This window comes from Rhopalosiphum padi, chromosome 2 (assembly GCF_020882245.1).
Source record: "Rhopalosiphum padi isolate XX-2018 chromosome 2, ASM2088224v1, whole genome shotgun sequence".
NCBI classification, from domain to species: domain Eukaryota; kingdom Metazoa; phylum Arthropoda; class Insecta; order Hemiptera; family Aphididae; genus Rhopalosiphum; species Rhopalosiphum padi.
The window spans coordinates 31,554,904-31,571,266 of record NC_083598.1 but is presented as its reverse complement, the minus strand read 5'-3'; positions in this window follow the sequence as shown (position 1 = coordinate 31,571,266).

Here is a 16,363-nt window from a genome sequence, read left to right as displayed (position 1 = left end):
ACTACTTAAATTATGTTTTGTAGCTATATAAACTTCTGTCTGTTAAATGAGAACCCCTATGTTCAACTATAAATTATTAACTGGATATTTTTAAAAATTTTAATGTATCTAATTTAATATTCGATCACGTAGTTTCTCAGTTATTAAAAAATACTGTACTAATTATTAAGGATAATAGTCCTAAAAATAGTTTTATAAGAAATGTACAATAGATGTAATTTGATCTAGTATTTATTATACTTGATCAAGTTTTTACAAATTATGATTAATATTAATTACTAAAATATCCATAGACCAATATCTTCCAAATCCATTATCCTGGACCACTTTATTATTCTGAGAACATAAAGTTAAATAACTAAAAAATCACTCTTTTGAACTTTTATTTTGATATTTCAATATTTTTATAACATTTATCCACCACATAATTTACATTATAAAAAGGGAATTCACATAAAAAAAATATAAATTGGTATCTCTAAAGACATTTCTTAAGTAATTCAAAAGATCTCAATAAATTAAATAAATTATAAATATAGTCCTTAGATATATTTAAAAATCCCAAAAAGTTGATGTTGAATTACTGCATTTATTACTGCATTACTGTATTATTGAAAAAAAGTGTGCTTGGTGAATCACTGTATATAATATAATATATAGGTAAATATGTATATATTTATATTCTGTATATGCACCGTGTACGGCATATATTACAGTCTTTTTTTATTAATGACAACAAATAAAGACTCACTAAACGAAAATAAAAATGTAGTAAGACAATCGTAATAATATATAAACGATTTGATTCATTTTACAAGGAGGGGGAGGATAAACGGATTCCAATGAGATGGATGTATTTAAGTCAACTAAATAGTACTAAATCAGTTATGTATGTGTGTGTGTGTGTGTGTGTGTGACACGTGTTTAAGTATACGCCGAGCATGGAATTTAGTCAGCATGATTCACATAATTAGTGGGTTATATAATAACAAGTAAATACTAAACACAATAGAGATGGCCACGGGTACGCGACGTTCGTGTATAAACGATTTCGCTTCAAACACTGGAAAAGTCTCACGGTTAATGTATACAAAACTTTAATTAAAAAAAATCTTTTAGCTATTTTCTTTGGGAATTAACGTATGTTATTGCTTACGGTTTTAAAGAAAATTGAATTAAGGGATAAATTGACTGAAAGGGATAATTTTCAGCGATGGCGTTATTTTAACGTATCTCTGTATCAACCACTGGTTATTAGCTCAGAATAACTATATTTTACAGCATACTATGCACAATTCACAAAAACTATACTTAACGACAGAATACATTCAATTAAGTTCAGAGCACAAACCATTTCGTATGGTTTGAAATATATATATATTTACAGGGACACTGTCCCGACACTCGACAGTGATTTTTAACTAAATTATGCAATTTCGTTTCGTTTCAGAAGAATAATAAGTATGAAGTAAACTTATACAAGATTATGTACATGTATAATATACCTACATGCAAATATTATTCCAATACGTCTGATTGACATTCAACGTTCGTTACGATGACGACCGATAAAATGTAATATGTACTCAAATTTCTTCTAAGAAAAAATGTATATTGTCTAAAAATAGAAATAACATCAAAACACTGAAAAAGAAATGTCGAGATTAAAATATTGAAATATTATGTATAAAATATTGTGGACCTTAGTGAATAGAAAATTTCCAAGTTAAATTAATATATTGAATCTCATCGTAACCGTCGTTCAAATAATTTAAAACATTTCAACGAAATGAAAATAACAAATGAGTTGTATAAAATTATAAAACACAGAAAAATGGATAACTTATAGCTGGTTTAATTTAAAATATATTTTGTTATATGTGTAATATTCAAATTGGAATGTATATTGTATGTTGTCTACATTAATATTATTATTCAATACAAATCGAAAATTTTTTATCCGAAAAAATATTGTAGATGCGTAAAGTATCGTGCATTTAATGTCGTTTTCCGAGAGTAACATGATCTGGTGCAACACTCAATTATAAATTTGAATATAATCGAAATATCGAATAATTGCAATAATAAAGTAACTTCGTGCTGACTTATATTCTTTGTCTGTATATTTTTCAAATGCACATAAATTATCGTACAAAAAAAATCGCAACGCATTTTAAAAAGCTTCTGTTTTACAAAATAAACTTAATCTTATAGTGTATAAATAGATATGATACTACTTTTTTCACGTACACTTTTATATATTTAAACAAACACCAATATTATTTGCATAAATAAATCGTACTTAAAACAATTTAAAACAATTCCACCAAAAACCTAACGCGTAATAATAACAATAATTGTGGTATTGTTATTACCTAGCCGCCTTACAGAACGGTAATTATTGGAAAAGCTGTCATTAGTGATCCAAAATTCTTAGCCATAAAAATTATTTATTGACAAGTTCGGAATTCTCGTTGTAATTGTTATATAAAGTTAAGACGTTGATGAATACGAAAATTATATACTGCAGGGACCTCAATTTGTATAGCTTATACGAGGAGGGTTGTAAGCTTTAGGCTCAACAGAAGGGTGTTGCATTCAAAAAACACTTACTGAAGAATGGGGAAAAAACTAACTCGACAACAACGAACCGTAGAATTAATCAGCGAGCTTTCAGACCTCGACATAAAAAAAGTATATTTTTTATTCTATTTTCTTTCAAACATTAAATTGTACATTAATTTTCACAAAAATAGAACATCATAATTATACAAATCGTCTCTACAACACCTCATGTAATATGTAAATATGTAATAACATGTCATCAAATAAAATGGATATTTTAATAATAATTATGATATTATTATTTTTGATAACTTAAATCAATTTTTACTACTTTATATGTGAAGTGCGAAGTCGAAGTGTATAAAGTTTTAACCAATCAAAACAAAAGTTAAAGTTTACTTTATTTTACTTAATATTTACTCGTTGGCCTATAAATTAACTAATATTTATAACAATACACCGAATTGCCCACAATATAGTAATAATAATATAAAATAAACCCCATTTTATACCACTTGCGAGATCTCAAGCAACACGTAGGTATACCTAATCGAAGTTTGCACCAAAGTATTACAACCGATTTAGAATCAATCAAATATAAATAATTCTTTACAATTGCATTCAGTACCGAAATCATAGTCGTAATAATAGTTCAAGAAATTTAAATAATGTATAATTTATAATTATTATTGCACAATTTTATTTATTCATGATACACAATTTTGTAACAGTATAGATTGCCACTACTAATCATCATGGACTCTATTATCACTATTATTTATTATACTTATATTCTATGTACTTACAGAGTTACACGCATGTATTGTTTCGAACAATTATTAATTGTATTGTCATTTGACATTTCATATTATCTATTATCAACCACCACCTCGAATATCCTAACGAGGACGTAACTGCAGATACGCCGTATGTATATAAGTATTATAACATAAATAGTTATATAAATACATATATTTGTGTATTGCGATTTGCAGCCCTATATTTGTTGATAGTCAACGTTAAATTACAACAGCACTACACTAGCCGAATATTGTTTTCAAACTATTTAGTTCTGTGTGTGATCAACGATAACTCGCCACACTACATTATAATATACGTTATATTGACCATCGTTTCATCACAGTAATTTCATAAAATTATTTATTGTTATTATTATTATTATTATTATTACTACTATTATCGTTGTGACAATAATCGATGGTATCGACTAATATTATATTTGCAATTTAGTTTATTGTGGTGTAAAATGTAATTATTATTATATTATTATAGTATTCGATAACACCGACAAAATCACCGTCGTCTGTGATAATTAAACGATTCATTTACGTGTATTTGTAGTCTACCAGTCACTCCCCACAGACAGTGTCTGTCTATATAATAAAAATAAATAAAAATAATAATATATATTAGAAATTGATTTGTATTCGTCAGATTTCGTTTCGACGGATGATAGGCGCCAACGGCATACCATAGTACCCAGGTGATATTGTGTGAAAACGATACATAATGCACTTTTATATAATATAATACGTATACACGTCCTCAAACCGTCATAACAAATGCTGCTATATATACGGAGTGAAGTTGTTTAGATCATGATGGATCTGGCTGACCTTTTTTTAAAGTGCTTAATTGATCTCGATCGACGATGATGTGTCACGTCATCGTCTACTGTGCGTGTAAACCATAATATTCTATAAATCTATAACATTATAATCCACGGGATTGATGGGCAGACGATTATTTTTTGAACAAATAATATTCTAATATAAATTTATCGGTGTTTTCAATATTATGTTATGAGATCCAATAGCGCTGCACACTATAATATTCATCGCACAATAATAATATATACACTGCAAGTCGTTTTTATGTTAACGATGAGAACGGTTGGTAACACGCATTAAAATATTCCTATATTATTATACCATAGTTTATATATATTATTTATATAATATAGACTATACCGTGGACGCACGCAGTAATGTCGAGTAGGTACTATAATAACTGTTCAAACTCTCGAGTTTAAGCGTCACTGACGGATATATTATATACGTAATTTGACGTAACCTGCACTATCCCATAACGAATTTAAATCAATATATTAATATTATGACGTTTTTAAAAGGTCGTGCGCGAGTGATGTGTTATTGTTGGATAAAAATATTAAACATTGTCGCGGGAACGACAACGATAAATGCAACCTACACATAGTATTAAAGTATTAAAATAAAACTTAAAGACGTCAAATTATTTTACAAGTAGCTTAGACGCTCATGTTTACACTATACATATTATTGTGTCGATAATATATTTTATTATATTTATTTTTTCATGGAATTTTACGAAAGTGTGGCGTTTTTTTTTTAACACATTTTTCAATAGGATTAGGATCAAAATTAAAAATAATTAACCAGAAACGCATAATCGTATCAAGTCAGATAATCATAATTTTGGAATAATATTTACCGCAATACCAATATCTAATACAATGTATACTTTTAATAATTATTATTACTAACAATAATTATTTATTACATTGTATATAATTTGTGCACTAATTCTCAGTTACGAGTGTTTGGTGGATGCTGGGTGACTATAAGTGGAGTAATAAACGCTGATATATTTACCTTTAAATTCAAAATAATAATATTAATACGGATATTTTTATACGGAAGTATAAAAATAGAAAGCAAGTGATCATGTGAAATGTCAGGGATACGGACAAAAGTTGTCTTATCAAAATAACGTACGAGAACCCTACAGAAAATCACATATACACGTGTGATATTATTCCGAATAAACGGACGCTGCATAGACACGGCTTCCAATGTACAGCAAAAAGGGTCGTGAGATGGAGATGTCCCGGGGTGGGTGGCGGATAGAGAGAGATACAGATATTATAGTAAGTAAGAGGAAGTGAGATGCCATGATAGGGAGAGAGTGTATCGCGTGTGCGTTTTGTGTAGACTTTTATTTTTATTTTTCTCCTTTTTTTCACCCTTCGAAGGTGGGAATTAACACGGTAACCATAGTCTGCGTATCGATCGGGCAGCGGCGTAGCAGCGGCGGCGGACAGATGGACACGGACAGACACGTCGGCACCATTGCACATATATTTATATATATATATATAACATAATATAATTTTACATGAAGCTGTACTATAATACGTTTGTATAACAATGTATCTATGCTACAGTATTTTTTATACACTTATATTTAAATTTATATATACATGTATATATTATAATATAATATACTTGACAAATAGTATAGGTACTTATGTTGTGCGTGTGACGGAAGCGACTCTAGCGGCACTCGTCTCGTCACTGTCAAAATATGTACCGTCTACTGACGACGAATGTCGTACGGTGACTCGTCACTTGAGTTGACCCTAGATATGCCAACGACGGTTTGATCGTTGTTTGGACGCGCCACCTGGACTACCATATTATTATTATTATAACGTAATATATTATCGTCTATCCGCACATAACATATTTATAATACATAATATGATGACAATTAAATTATTATTATATTTTCATTAAAGCGAACACTGTTAAGTAATATTGGTAAAGAGAAAATTATCTAGTTTTTGACTAAATATATAGTTGACTTAACATTTGAAAAATAATAAAACTATGTACTTTTGAGAAATATGCTAAATTAAATATTGTTAATGTTAATATTTGCAGACTGTGTTTGTTTAGAGTTTATTTAATGGATTTCCATCTATGTAACCATATAAAAGGACATCTTGAAAAAGTCATACAAAATCATCAAGTCTTAATAACCCTACAATATAACCTTTATAATTAAAAGCAGATACTACTAATCATATTTTGTATGCAACATATTATAAATGTTTTATTATACATAGCTTACGGCGTCATCGAGTATACAACGAAATTATATGATAATATTGTAATCATGTAATATATTTTCGTACGTCATGATGCCATGCTTTTAGAAAGCATCTTAAACTCTTGAATGATATCCACAAATAAAATGTAAATAACGTATATGTAAGTAAATTTGCGTTTCAACATAATACCGGTTATAATAATTTGGTGATAAAAACATGACGATTATTCAATTTTTAATTTTAAAACATTTGTTAAAACATCGCCCCTGTGAATTACTTTTATCCCTTTTAGAGGAGTATTCCAGTGAGAGCGAATATTATAGGTATAGTATACGAGAGAGTAAAAGATACGAAGATTTTTTTTTCTTTAAGCCGCCGTAGAAATCGACTCCCGTAGTATTGATAGGTGTCTAGCGATTCGACCGCCATCGTAAAGATGGGTTTTTTATTGAACAAATTGGCAAAGTCTGCACATACATATATATACTATATAGACACTTATAGGGGAAGTAGAAAAAGTCCTTTTCTCCCCTCGTATATAGCTACAGTTTTCATTACACAGATTGACCTTTACATGTGCCTCACGGTACAAAGAGTTCATATGTTCTATTATTATTATTGTATATACGTAAATCATCTGTAAAATTTATTGAAAATAATGAAACCGATTGGCCTCGCTTGAGAGGACATATAAACGTATGTTATAAGTATATACAAGGTGACCCATTTAAGTGCCTATACTTGTTTTTCTGAAAAGTATTAACTATTTACAAAATATTTTTTTTTCAAAAATGTTTTTTTGCGATGTCATAAAACGATGTATCAATTATATTATTTTCAAAATAACTAATGTATACACTTAAGTGGTTAACCACTTGTGTATTATTTAGTCGTTGAATAACTAATAATTGTTTAACTATGGAAAATATTTTAAACAGGTCATTACATTTGCTCTTTCGAGTTATAAGAGTGTTAAATGAAATAATTGCTGACAATATTTCAATAAAAATAAATACACTTAATAATATTATACTTAACAACATTTTTTTTTATAAACATAGTACTTTATACAATAGCAGTTTAAATAAATATTACCTATTTGATAATTTCCACCAATCATTTTTAAATTATCACATAAAAAATGAAAATTATTTATTTAAGGTTGTTGTCGATAAGTACGCTATAACAACAACTACAATAACTACTATAAAGACGGTCGTGTTGTACCTACCTAGTACGCCTACGTCCTACGTACTTTCTTATATATTATAATATAACAGCATATTATTATTAATATTATTATCATAAATAACATTTTATGGTATAACTGTAAATTATAGTGATACAATTTATCATCATGACAGAATTAAACATTTTATTATTCAGTTACAATTGGTTAGGTATATTTAATTTAATGTTTGTATAAGTAACTAACGCAAATAATAACTACGCCTAACAATATTATATCGATTTCATATAATAAGTTTAAAAAGCACAAACAAAACATTTGAAATAAAACAGAGAGGATGATCTGCTGTATAGTATGTATATAGTAAGTGCAAAGCATTTCATACATCATATAGTCATATATATAGCTATCATATAGGTCACTATAATATATGTATCTCTAATTTTTCATCACAAATAATTGTATATTAGTATTGTGTATAAATACGATTCTTAAATAATATTTAAATAAATGTTTATATTAGTTATTTATTTTTATTTTAGTGCTATGAATTATTAGCCGAACTAATTTTTGACAAAAGCAAATTGCACATAATAATATTATTTCATTTAATATTACCAGCTATTGTCTTATAAGTCTATATTGACGTACTGTAGAATGGTAAGAATAGATTCATGGTATCAAAACCTTAAAATTGTCTAAGCATTTAGATAATTTACACATAATGGGCAAAATGTTCTAATAATAAAAGTTTCAATTTCAATTTTTGTGGAAATTGTATTTTTAAATGTCAAAAAATAGTGATATTATAGATATATAATACAATATTTTGAGGTTATTACAAGAGTAACTATTTTACTACGTTTATAGAGGACCATTGTATTAAATTTAAAAAATTAAACTTTTGATTGAGCATAAAATGAATCAATTTAATTGTCTATAAATAGATCAAAAAATCAAAAATATTTTAAAAATATATTAAATATAAAATATTTTTTGATGATTTTAAGTATTTATTCATTAGTTTTTAAATAAAAACAATCTAACAAAATTTATTTTTTGTAACGAGAATTGGTGTATCATAATAGTTATTCTTGATTTCCGTGTTTTGATTGCTTAGAAAATGATAGGGGATTTTTTACTTAATTAAACTCATTTAAAATACCAAAAATATATTACCAAATCATCTATCAGAAACTATCCTTAAATTTAAGATCGAAACATTTTTTTTATTATAAAAAGTGTTCATAAAAATGTATACATTCATATTGCTCCACTCAGATATAAGCAAAAACAATTTGGTTTTGTACTTAATCGCTTACCGAAACTATGAAATATATAAACATTATACATATTATATTATCTCGCCTAAATTTGTGTTTAAAAGTAAATCGATTTATATTTTTATGATTTTATTTCTTTTGTTTTATATAACTGCGACATTTTTTGTAACGAGAATTATTTACGATAAACGTTATTGTTATAGTTTCAAATTATGACTGCTTGTAAAGATTAATATTTAAGTTATGTGTTAAACAATCTCGCAACAAGATAAATACAAAGACGTCAAATATGCGTGTTGTAGTTTTGCTACAGTGGAGTTGTCGCGTACCTACATCAAAATCTGTTGTTCGCCAACGTATAAATGTATAATATATAATATTTCAATGTAATTTATGTCATCCATAAAATAATTTTATCAATAGCCATATAATACATATCACGTTATAAATAAATATAATATACTATACATGGAACTAATAGAAAAATCGACGTGTACAGTGCAGCGCCTAGCTGTATCATATAGTGATCGGGCGGAAATGTTTTTTTTTCTTGTTCCAATGAACCGAAATATTTGTAACTTATTGTGTTTGGACAGCGAAAACTTTTTTTCCTCCTTCAATTATTTACGAGAAAAATCGACGACGCTAAACCCCACCCTCTCCCTCCATACAACACAACATATATATACGTATATAATGCACATTGTTAATCTGATCCGAGTTTGGTGTTGGGCACTATAACATGTACTTTGCGAGAGTTCAACTAATCTATCGTATTTTATCTGATTTGGATGTAGTCGCATGACCAAAGACTTTGGGACGCCTTTCGAGATCCAAGACTACTCCATAGGAACAGAATAAAACGATCGGCCGATAAGACCAATCGTATTTTTATGTAATTAGCTATTGTTGGCAAGTAGTAGTTTTTCAATTCTGACAGGTCCAATATATTTATATATATAAATAAAAAACGTATAAAATAACAGACATGAAACGCGTATTTTTGCATATATTTTAAGTCATTTTATCCTGTTTGCTATAAGTATCTCTACGGCAAACGTTATTAATTATTTACTTATAGTATTGGTATTATATTTATTGTATACACATTGAATTAATAACAATTTAAATTGTTATTATTTTAATTTATTTAATTCAATATAATGTACACAAAAACATTTAGACCTTATAATAATTAACAAAAACATTATTAGTTTTTTCTAAATTTTTTATCTTACAAAACTTTCATTAAGTGTTTTAAACGTTCAGTTATTTTTCCTCTTTTAACTTTCTTTCTAATTTTATTCAGTTATAAAACTATGTTACATTATTTTAAGTTATTATACTATATGCACAAGATAATACAATATTCGCGAATTTTCAATAAGCACAAATCCAGTTATGAGTCGCACAAGTGAAAGTAATTATATATCCATTTTAAAATATATTTTTGAATCTCATTTAAATTTTCAATTAAAAATAAAAAAGCTACTTATTGAAAACCATCAAAACAGATGCCTTTTTTTCATTAGACAATAATGAAAATAACGAAATAATTTATAGTTTGATAAACGATAGTATATCATCATCAGTAAAGTAGATTAAAAGTTCCGTTTAAATTAAATAATAATTTGCAGACTCTGGAGTAAAGTATATTGGTAGAATAGAGATTCGAATTTTTCGTCATTGCTGACAATTTTAAATTCATCTAAAAATTGTCGTTAATCTATGCTTTCTATGCTTTATCGCTGAGCGTGCGCGTTTTAGCATTTGTGAGACGAGTTCGTAAACCTTTATGGCATTTCACTTTATATAATCTAAGCTATACTCAGTATACTCTATTATATAGCCGTATACACGAGCTACTGCACAACGTATTTACTGTAACGCGTATACGCACTTATCAGATTTAGGCGACAAAACGACTTTAGAGTACGAAACGGTCTTATTTTCTTCTCTCTTCCGTATACCGTTCGAATCGTATACCGCACCTTACACCGTATACACGAGCGCTGCCGTTTTATTATAGTATATGCAGGACGTTATATATAGGTTCAGGATACACATTTACGACACACCTCCTGTATAGGACATTATGTATCTAGGTGCATATTATATGACGATGTACTATACTACGTGCACGCGTAGGTCGCGCGCGTAATATTCGTGGCAAATCGATAACGCGTTTTTTACAATTTGAAACATATACACATATATGAAACCGTTCACATACAATCGTTGTATACAATATTATAGTGTATTATATATTATATTCGATTACAGCGCTCGTGGCTAGAAGACTCGTTTAATTGAATTGAGTTTTTTTAGCGTTTTACCGAGACTGATTTCACCCTTTCCGCTCCTAGGGGAGAGTCACCGCTGCGACGTAGTCATGTTAAGACACAAAAACGTCTACGGGTGTATAAACGACAACGATGAGAAAAAAAAACGGGGCGGTTTGGACGTACGTGCGTGGCACACGGGCAATGTACTCACGTGAACACCGACCTAGACGGTGCGCATACACTAGTCGATCTGTGCGTATGGGTATGTGTGTGAGTGTGGGTGTGTATGCACAGAGAGACTGCCGGGTTTGTTTTGTGGAGGAAAAATTCGATTGCCGTCGGCTGCGAACAAAAGAGTCGGCGGTGGAAGCGGCGGCGGCGGTAAAGGAGGACGTGCGGCAGTGTCGGTGTATAGCAAAGGACAGTATAGTGGTAGCGTGGAACGGCGGTCACGGTGGGGCGCGCAAAGGACGACTGGTAGACGATCGGCAGGAGGGTAAAGAGGACGAGGGACATTTGACGTTGTCAGGGATGACAAGGGCCGGTTGACGAGCTCTGACGAACTCTCCGGGTCTCCATGGCGACGGCCCGGCACTGTCTGTCACTTTAATTGATCTCCAAATGGTCGGCCGTGTCTTGTCCCTTTTGTGCAAATAACATTCGCAACGCGCGACGAGCGAGCTTTCCGGCGTTGCCGTACTGTGCGTCGCCGTCTCTCCAACTACAATAACATTAGTTGCGTATAGTCGCTATATATTATTATATTATTATTATTATTATTATCATTATTGTGTCCACGCGTGTATATTATATAGTATACTATCTGTCGTATGTGTATTCTATGTCAAAACGATATTATGTTTATGTATATATATAAACTAGTCGTATATATACTTCACATGCAGCCGAGTTGAGTGTAAGCATATAGTGTTTCCCCGCGTTTACCGCATCATCATCGCGTGCGACCTGATGTGGTGGTTTTGACGAAATGTTTCGGTGACATGGGCAGTGGGTTGGGAGAGGGGTGATTTACCGTCCTTTATTACTTAATGGCCTGCTCAAGAGTACGTTTTGTTATTATTCTTTATTTTTTAAATTAAGTGCCTATGTAATAATGGAGGGGTATACGACATGTCTCTGAGAGTTTTCGTTCTTTTATTGAATTTTCTCGACTTTGCGCGACGCGACTAGCTCGAGATACAACGCCCATGCATATTATATTACCATATATAGGCCGTGAGTACAAACAACATTTACGCATATCATATATTCTGTAAGGCACGGTAAAAAAATAAAAGAAAAGAAAAACACTCGAGTACGAGTAGGTACTATACGCTTACGGTTCCCGCGGGGGATTTGAAAAATTAAAAGGACCGTGACGATAAATTCGGGCGATAATTCGCGATTAAAAAGCAATGCGACGATGTGACATCGGCGGCAGTCTGGAAAATAGATATTATTATGCACGTACATATATATATATATTACAATAGTAAAACCGCGTGCGGGTTTCTGCCCGTTGACGTGTGTGAGAGAATGAAGACGCCTTTGAATAATGCAAATGCCAACCGCAATATATACATACACGCGTTCAACTTTAAAAACTACGCCGACAGAGAGAGAGTCAGCCATAATATATATATATATATGTATTAGCTTACTACTCGGTCGTACAAACTCAGATGACTTTCATCCGGAGCATACGAAAAAAAGGAGAAAAAAGGAAAAAGAAGGGTGTAGTGTAGTGTAGAAATGATGTGGCGACTTGCACGGAGTGGAGGGTGTAACGGCGGTGGTGATGATTGTAGGACAAGTGGTAGACAGGAGGGGTTAGCTCTTTTATTCTAACCGTTACGTCTATTTTTGCCGAGGTCTCATGAAAAAATAAAACGACTGCATGATTTTTCCTCACACCCTCGCCCTTTATAGCTGCTAGGTGCGTCTATGTATAGGTATAGGTATATATGTTTTTTAAACATATTGTATTTTTTGTTTTGCATTCTGTTTATTGTATATGTTATATTTTATTATTTAATGTTATCGTCATCGTCAACATCGAAGACAACAATCACAATCCATACGACGACAGTGACAGTGCAATGTTTCAGATTCGATACATTTGCAAAAATAGTATAAGTACTTATTATATACAGTATGTATTGTTATACATATTCGTAATTTTGTCAAAAATTGTGGTAATAAGTACATGATAGGTAGGTAATATTTTATTTACAACAATCTATGTTAAACACTAATTTACTGAAGTTGTAATAACACTATTAAACATATTATATTAAATTTATTTACAAAAAAAAAAATTATGACACAATATATTTAAATACTATATATAAATAACAAGAGTTACGCATACGTTAACACGCGGAATTCAATCAACACCCATAATTTATGATATTATGCATCAATGCATATAACCTGTATATAGGTTAAATAAAAAATATAATATTTTTTGACTGTACTTAACTGATCAATACGCGTTACAGATACCGTACCTAGTTGCTAAAGTTTAAGTGGCGTTGCATTACATTTCAAACCAATCAAACTAATATTATACATTTATATAATTACTGTAATACCTACTATTATTCTATACAATATTCTCTATTGGTAAATCCGTAATGTTTTTTTTTTTTTTTTTTTTTTTTAATAGCATTGTATACGTATACAGTTGGTTATGAAAACCCTTTGGGATTATAAATACTTTCCTTGATACTTACATTGCTTACTTAACACACTGACTATGTTATTTTTTAAGTCAGTCAATATAATTAATTTTATAAACAGATTATGTATAACTATAAAATTATAATTATACGTATCTGTATAATCTCTTAACCATTGTATTACTCAACTGCGTAATAATACACCGAAATGTTCCTAAAAGGATTCATAAATAACTTGTAATGCTAATCTTAAGTGAATGTTTAAATCCATTTTATTTTACCATTTCGATGTAATTTAAATTAAATATTATTATGTATAATATTCATTATACACATATTATTTAATCACAGGATGTTATTACTTAATACTTATATACCTACCACTGCAAGGCTGCATAAATATTAATAATATTATGGATTTAGATTTTATATGTATTGGTAAATATTATCACAACAATTTAATATTACATCAAAATGAGAAAACCACGTACGGTCGACCTATAGAACTGCTGCAGGTTACATTTAGTATAAACCTTCCATCATAAGCAAAACACTTTTATATTACATAAACTATAATACGTTCAAACTATAAATAGTTGTATGACTTAAATTAACGACCAGCAAATTCAAATTAATAATAAAATATAATTACAAATCGTTTACAAAGTATACTTTTATATATTGTTTTTGTGGTAAAATATTAAATCATAATATTCATAATATTGGTCAACCATAATAGGTATTATAGGCATTTGCAATTTTTCAAAACCAATAAAATTATTATGATACAAAATAAACACAATTTTATAGTACCTTAAATTAAAAAAAAAAAAACGTATTTTATGTTATTTATTATAGTTAAAATCGTATACATATTAATCTTATATTATCTATACATAATATACTCTGTTTAATGTTAAAATGATTACGTGATATAAATGAGATAACAATTATTGTTGATTTAATAAACTATTAAATTATTAATAATTTTATAAAAATCAAGTGGTGTAATATGTATACGTAAAAATAACACATAGTACGCGTATTATCGGATTGTATCGTAAGAATTTCTGTGACAATATCAGTATCTTTACAAGTTCAAGTAAGTTAAGTGTGGCCTGGAAGTATTAAAAATCGTCTTAGATAGTTTTAGAAAAGATCAGAAAACTCGATCTCTAAAGTACCATCAATTTGTTGGGTCTTCGATTGGTGTAAAACTAAAAGCTTGTTCATAAAAATCTACCGGTTCTCAAACAATTCAAAGTAAAGCTTTAGGTGAAAATAAATGGTAAGAGTTTGGATTTAGAATCTGCAATGTAAGCACATTATACTCAGTAGGGTAACTATTATTATAGTCGTCTTAAAGATAGAACAATATAAGGTAGACAATGAACATTATATATATTATGTGAGTGTGTGTATATTATTATATGGCGAATTATAAAAATAAAGCAGATGGTCAAGATAAAAATAATCTTATAAGTACTTACGTTTCAAAATCCTAGGTATACGTACGTATTTTAAGACTAATATAACATTTTTATGAAATTATAAATTCACAGAAAAAAAGTTTATTTATGTAATATTTATTAAAATCATTCGTTTTTAATTTATTTTACCAGAAAAAATAGTATACCTATGGTAAAAATGTTTGAAAATCAGTATAACTTAATTACCGATTATTATGTGATTCAAAGAACAATACAAAAGATTTGTATTGCATTGTAACGTTATATAGTTACTGTACATTTATCAATACATTTTGTGTAATGTAAATATTATTATAACATTTTTAAGAAATATATTTGACACGTTAGGTTATTACTATATAAAATATTATCATACTAAAAAGTTTTTAACAACCATCCAATACTCGATTTACGATACCTATTTAACAATTTGATTATCATTCATCAAAATTGTTATTAATAAAACAAATTTACATTAACAGGAAATTAAATTATATTTTTACATAAAAATTATTATTTTCATTTATTGTATTTTCACTATATTCGTAGAATATTTCATAAATAAATAATTCCACGTTTAATCATGCTGTATAGTTGTATGTAACGTGTCTTTCGTTAATATAACATGTTGGTGATGCTGTTTGGAGGCAAGTGTAAGTTTTTATTTTTTAAAAAAAAAATAAAAAATAAGTATATCTATTATTATAATATATTTATATCCACGAATAGCCTAATTGGTAATTACTAATTAAATAATATATTTTAAATCTCAAATTTCAACAGAAGTGATACAATAATTCACTGTCTATACTCTGTATTTCGTAAGATTAATCTGTTTAGCTAATTCTATCAATTATGACATATCACTGAAAAACATACAAATTTAAAAAACAATATTTTAAATATTTTTTTGGAAAATTAAATTCAATATAAACTGAAGTTTGAACGAATATTAAAAATCGAAATAAAAAATAAAATGTCGGGTGTTATATGATT